General features: G+C 36.5%; 1 non-coding gene across 1 annotated transcript; it reads left to right on the top strand.

Annotated features, from left to right (window-relative positions):
• Positions 1 to 6,625: 6,625 nt before the first annotated feature.
• Positions 6,626 to 6,735, top strand: LOC118010940. The gene has a single exon (XR_004679359.1). It is a non-coding gene; the product is annotated as a U6 spliceosomal RNA (small nuclear RNA).
• Positions 6,736 to 7,103: the final 368 nt, after the last annotated feature.

Here is a 7,103-nt window from a genome sequence, read left to right as displayed (position 1 = left end):
GGCACAGAGTGGAAACCCAATTAATTATTCTGTTATGAGTAATGACTCTTGCTCTTTAGTTTTTCAGGAACAAAAGTCAGATAATAGCCTGATTTTTATTTCCTTTGTAAATTCTAAAAAGATGACAGTCCTAAAAAAGCATATGTTGTGAGATTAGATAACAACAACAATAACCCTGGCTGAAATTGTGCCACATATGTATTAACAAACACTAAACTTTGCCAATGTTTCAATATATCATCTTAATTAATTACAACACTCGCATTGTTACAAAGCCAGTAGGGGACATTCCTCATACTTTATTACCTCATTGCAAATATATAAGCAAGGCATACATCTATCAAAGGATAATTTCAATTCTATCATTAACTTTTTATGTTAATACAGTTTTTCCTCTAGGAATTCATATTTTAGGTAGAATTCCTAAGTTTTCTCTGACCCAACTAGAGAGCAACCCCTTCCTTGTGATATTATTTTGTTTCAGGTCCCTTGTAATATGCCACTGGCAGGAAGAAGTGATCATCATTTCTTTTTTTCTTGGCTAGTCATAAGGTACACTGATCATATGTGCCCCACCACCACCACTTTTCCCTTGAAATGTTTCCTCTAATTTGGAAAAGACAGCAGGATGGAAGGAAAGATGCTCATTTAGCTCTAGCACCTGGTTTTGTGGGTAAAGCTAAGGTTAGAGCCAAGCTTTAAGGTTTATATGAGAAAGGCTTCTCATGCTTATCTTGCTGATTCCTAGCAAAACTTCACAGTTTTCATTTATTTCTATTACCTAACCCTTGTTTTGAGGTAAATTTTTGTACATACCCAATACAGTCAAAAAGCCAACTAGTTATCTTTTTCAGCTTCATTGTCTAAAAAAAGATATCGATCCTCATAATAATTGTCACTCCTCAGCATCATCCCTTTGAGTAATGTGAGATGCCTCCCAAGTTCTGGTTAACTTGTACCTCCTCTAATCCCATTTCCAGAAACAGCAGAAAGTAAGAGCAGTCCCCCCCCCCCCACCCCTCTTCCCAGGAAGATGAAAATGGATTAAATATCTGGTGAGAGATCACACTGAAATTTCACTGCAGAATACAGATCTAGAACCAGGCACCATAACTATCAGCTCAAATAGTCACACAAAAAACAAAAAACAAAACAAAGCAACATATACTTCAGGTAAAAAATATCTCTATAAACAAAACTTGAAGAGAGCAGGATGGAAGCATATGTTGCAACTAAACTAAAACACACATGATTAATAAGTGCTTACTGAATGGATGAATAAATGAATATATTGTGTTGGTTTTATACTTTGGTAAAATCTTGGTTAAATCTATAGAGTAAATGGTGTCATCCCAAACCTGCTCAAACTATTTTTTTTTAAGATTTTATTTATTTATTTGACAGAGAGGGAGACAGCGAGAGAGCCCAAGCAGAGTATGTGGAAGGCACAGGGAGAGAGAGAAGCAGACTCACCACTGAGCAGAGAGCCCAACATGGGGCTTGATCCCAGGACCCTGGGATCATGACCTGAGCCAAAGGCAGATGCTTAACAACCGAGCCACCCAGGTGCCCCCCCAAACCTGCTCAATCTTAAGGAATGTTTGATTTGAGCATCCAAAAAACATGCATCCCTCCAGGATAATATTGTCCAACAATCTGCATATCAGGTTAATCTAGACACTATTATTTCCATGAGTCTATTTTTCATTAATATTATCAGCCTGAAAAAAGTCCAGATGCACCACATCTCTTATTCGTCACGTAAAATTCTCAGTTACTCATGCCTAATAGCAACTACAAAATGAAAATTTCTCCCTGGCCCCCAAATGTCTGCGGGGGAAAAAATCAATGAACAGGCTTTTTCTTATTTCTTGCATCCACATCCACATAGGCATCTCAAAAAGCACTACATAAATAAGTAAATAAATAAAATTTAAAGCCTGTTTTCCCCCTCCAAAGGAATCCAAATTCATTTAAAGGAAAAATGAATTAACACTGAAGAGTACTTGGGATCAGGAGTACTTGGTAGCACAAAGGAGCATTTCTCAGTTGGTTGTGATTGTGTTAACAAATAAAGACACTTAGCAGACTGAGACAAAATTCAGGTACGCTTTTATAATGGATAAAGAATTCTTTTCTATTGCTTATTATTCAAAAAAAAAAAAGAAGAAAGAAGAAAACCAGATTTACATTGAAAATCTGTCCATAGTATGAAAAACCTAAGTACTGGGCGGGGGTGGGGATCTCTTAAAGGAGTAGGAATTCACTTAAGCATTTTTAAGAAAAAAAAAAGCATATATGTAGTTATCAGAAAAAAAAAAAAGAAGGCATGATAAAAGAAATATTCCAATTGCATGAACATTCAGAGGTTTTTTTTTTTTGTTATCTCACCATAGCAACTTAAAAAAAAAAAACCTACCTTGTTTTGAATCATGATTCCTTGGTCTGTGAAAGTGAAGTAAGAGGGCTTTAGCAAATTATGTGGAGATCACTTTTATCTGCAGGGATTGGGATGAAAGACCACCATAACAGCTCATTTTTATGAGCATACACGGCCTTTCAAGCAAGTACACGTTTTCATTTCCTTGCCTTCCAATTTGGATCATTTCACAGCACTCTAAGAGTTATCTGTGAAAGCCTTCCCTTGTCTAGAAATGGCTACCACTAATGCCATGAATAGGCCAATAGTCTCCTATAGCCTACAACAAACACCCTACCTCTAAGGAAAAGAATTGCCTCCAAGTAAGTGCAATGCTTTCCTTTTCATTCTTGTTCATATTTCCAACATCTGAGTAAAGCTGTCCTTTAAAACACTTTAAACTTGATCATTTAAAGGGAAACCCGAGCATTCAATCAGTCGAGATGGAGTTTTTTTCCCCATAAAAATGTTTCTACAAGGGGGTATTATGACTCTGAAAGCTGTATCGTCCTAAAGAAAAAAAAAAAAGAATTTGCTACTTACTCTGAGGTGAAATTCATATCAATTTATTTCAAGATGGACCTGGGTCTTCCAGAATAATACTACCTATAAAAGACCATTAAAAGTCTCAAGTTAAGTGACTGGTAATTTTTGACTTTAATATATTAATATATATGTACATATTATGTAACCCAATGAATATTAAAAAGAATTTACTGAGGATAGTCAATAGCTGCCATGCAATTAGAGGTACATGTTGAAATCTACATAGGAGGGAGGATTCTGGGAAGATGGTAGAGGTGGCTATGCAGTCTTTTAATCCCACCAAATCCCCACATAAAAACAGAGCACTTAGATTGCAAAACCAGTAAGCCAGGACAGCATTTAAAATAAAATTCGAGAGATGCCTGGGTGGCTCAGTCAGTTAAGCTTCTGCCTTCAGCTCAGGTCATGATCTCAGGGTCCTGGGATCCAGTCCCTTCTCATCAGGGAGTCTGCTTCTCCTTCTCCCTCTGCCCCTCCCCCCTACTCTCTCTCTCTCTCGCTCTCTGTCTCAAATAAATAATTTTTTTATTTTAAAAAATAAAATAAAATAAAATTAGATGAGGGGTGTCTGGGCAGCTCAGTCAGTTAAGCATCGGCCTTCAGCTCAGGGCATCATCCCAGAGTCCCAGGATTAGCCCCAGGTGGTCTGGTCAGGCTCCCTGCTCAGCGGGGAGTCTGCTTCTCCCTCTCCCTCTGCCCTGGCTTGTGCTCTCTCTCTCTTTCTCTCTCTCTCTCGATTGCTCACTCTCTCTCTAATAAATAAATAAAATCTTTAAAAAATAAAATAAAATAAAACTTGATGAATAGTTACCCCATAAACTCCAAAATACATGGGGCAGAGGCAAACCACCTACAACTTTAAAACTTCATGATATCTGCATCTGTACAGGAGGAAGAGGAAGAAAGCAACAGAGCAGTATCTTCGGAGTCTGAGAATAGGACACTAAAACTGCCAACAGATATTCACTGGAAAGCAGAGAGCAATGTGGGAACAGCAGCTGTAAGTATAAGGAGTTTGTGAATATAATCTCTCCCCTTCCAAGAAGTACTGAACAACCAGGAACAGAGAACACCTTTAACTCTCAGAAATGGCCCACCAGAACTGGCCCTTCCAGGACAAGAACCCACACTGAAAAGAAATTGCTAGAAGGGGAACCAAAACTGAACAGGATAGAAATAACAAAGAAAAATAGGAGAAAAGTCCAGATGAAATCACAGAAAGCACATTACCACACTTTTAAACAACATAAAAACAACAGAAGAGGGAGCTCTGTAAAGTTATATAAACTTTCCTAAACCCTGCCTTAGAAAAATTCATTTCATATAAACAGGAGCAACATAAGTATCAAGGTCATATCCCAAAGAAAGTTATCATAAGAAAAAGAGTGAAAAAAAGCAGAATAATGTACTGCAGACAATAAAAGCCTGCCAAAAAACATGCCCACAAAACAGAACAAAACTGTAACCTACTATTTCAAAACTAACTAAGAAACATTAAGAAAATGCTATAAAACATGAAAGAAAACAACATAAATCAGAACTAGAAAAGCTCAGAAACAATGTTCCATAACTCTGGGTATAATTAGAAATAAGAAAAGAGTGAATTCCAAAAATGAGAAATAACATAAATAGGGAATAAATGCAGCAGATGATAGCTTCAGCAAAATAAAAAGTGAGAGAGAAAAACTTTAGAACAAGTAATGAAAGAAAAGAAGGAATCAAGAGAAAGTTAAAAATACTGAAGACAGGCAAAAAAATTTGAGCATATGGATAGTAGGAGAAGAAAGGAGATAAAACCAAAAGTAAGGAAACAGAACAAATACCAAATCCAGTAATTGCAGAAAGGTTTCCTAAAATAAAAGATGTAAAACTGCATATTGAAACTGTACATAGTATTGCTGAGAAAATGAGCCATAACAACAAAGACACATTGCAGTAAAATTAAGTGACTTTATAAAGAAAGGAAGGAAGGGAGGGAGGGAAGAAACAAACTTTAGGTACCTAGAATATGAAGGTAAAAGAGTACAGTTCAAAGGGCTTAGGTAAATTCTTACCAGTGTGCAATAATTCTAGGAATATTGTTCCCTTGAGCTCTTACTAAGGAATCTACTGGAGAACAACCTTCAGACCAGCATAATGACTAGAGAGACACTCATGTAACCACTGGTAGTGCATAAATACAAAGTTACCTGTGGCACGAAGACTAAATGAGGGACAGGGACAGTGAATATGGAATGAAATGGCTATATTCTCAGGCAATAGGTATAGAACAGCTATAACAAATGGAAAATAACACAGAGAGCAAAAGCAAAACAATGCTAGTAATTCAGTAATCATTGATGGTAGTATTAGTATTGTTACTCTAAGACTATTTCATGTGTAGCAGTAGATAGAAAAAAAAATGAGCAATGATGAGACTTTCTCTTATTTTTCCATGCCCTTAAAAACCACTGTTCTCAGTGATAAAGATGCAGACACAATTTTAAAAAGAGGTTAAGCAAGAGCCCTGAAGTCTGGAATTTGAGTTGGAAGTATCGGTCTGAACTTAGGCTAGGTAGTACAAGAGAGAAAATAAAACAGAATTAAGGCAGAATATGGAGGATTAGTACCATAAATAGGAAGGTATAAGAAGATGACTCTTGAAAAGATATGGAATGATGTAAGGGGATCAGCCATGTCATATCTGGGGACAGAGCAATCTCAGGCAGAGAGAGCGACATGTAAAACCATCCTGAAGCTCAATGTTAGGTACATTTGTTTCTGTCTGTAATTCCCATTCTCCTTTAGCATACTAGAAAATTATTTCAATTTTTTAAAATTCATAAATCAAGACTTCAAATCTGAAAATATAAAAGTTTAGAAATAGATATCTTTACATGGAAAAGATTCACTATTTGAATGTAGTTTGTGAGATACTTGGAAAATCCTGTCCAGAGAGTAATGGAAAGTTTTCCTTCCCATTCTTTCTTTTGCCCTTCTACTCCAGAAGGAAAATTCTAACAAGAGACCCGTCTTTGTCTTTTCCCTTGGTGCTCAGTGGATATTAGGGGAGACAATGAGAAGTGAGTATAATGGACTCTGGAACTAGGGCCCCAACTGTGTCCCCTATTATTTTTATGACTTTGGACAGTGTGCCTAAAGTCACTGTACCTCAATTTCTTCATCTATGCACTACTGAAAATAATAGCATTTACCTTAGAGAGCTCTCATAAGGACAACATGAAATGCCACATGCAGAGAACTTAGAATGGCTTATGTGAGGCCACAATAAATAATACCTATTATTACCATAGTTGATGGAACATCACCAGATAGAGAAACTTCTATCCCAATGCAATGTGAGTCAGAAGATATGAGATCACATCCCAGGTCCAAAATGTACCAGTCTTTCCCCTCACTCGAGTTTCTTAACCTTGAGGAAATGTCTTCTTTCACTAATAAAATATGGATTACAACTACATACTAAAACTAACATGAAGATTCAGTACATTTTGGTTGAATCTGGTTATTTATCTATCTATATATTATCTTAAATGCTTCCAAAATAAATATTAAATATACATACAATGTCCATCATAAAAATAAATCCTAACATTTCCTTCCCCTATGTTCTGAAAAATATTAGATGGCAAATTTCTGCCAAAAATTAAAATTCTGAGAGTGCTTGATTTGGCAGTATATATTGGAATGAAAATTGGAACAACTCAGTGAAGATTAGCATAGCTTTGCACAAGAATGACATGCAAATTTATCAAGTGTTCCTTGTTTTTAAAACTCATTGAACTGTACACTTACAATGGGGAAGTTTTATGTTGTGCAAATTATATCTCAGGAAACCTGTCTTAAAAAAATGTTCTAACTAGAACCTAGAAAGAAAACTTTCCTTTTTGTTGATTTGCCAGAAGAAGAATTTTTCCCTGGGCCTATTACCTACTCCCCCAAATTTCCACAATTTCTCAAGGATCCTATGCATGTAATTATGGGCATATTTTCTTCTTCAAGACTCCACTCCAGGCTGGCTAACATAGTGAAGGTCCATGTTTAGTCCAAAGTGCGGTTGTCTGTTATACATGCAAGAGCACTAGAGATGCAATCTTTAGTGGCCGTTTGGCCGACCATATGCAGGCAGAGATGGAAA

The sequence above is a fragment of the Mirounga leonina genome, unplaced genomic scaffold (assembly GCF_011800145.1).
Source record: "Mirounga leonina isolate KUSES-001 unplaced genomic scaffold, KU_Mleo_1.0 Mir_129, whole genome shotgun sequence".
Taxonomy (NCBI): domain Eukaryota; kingdom Metazoa; phylum Chordata; class Mammalia; order Carnivora; family Phocidae; genus Mirounga; species Mirounga leonina.
This window is presented reverse-complemented; position numbering and strand designations above follow the sequence as displayed.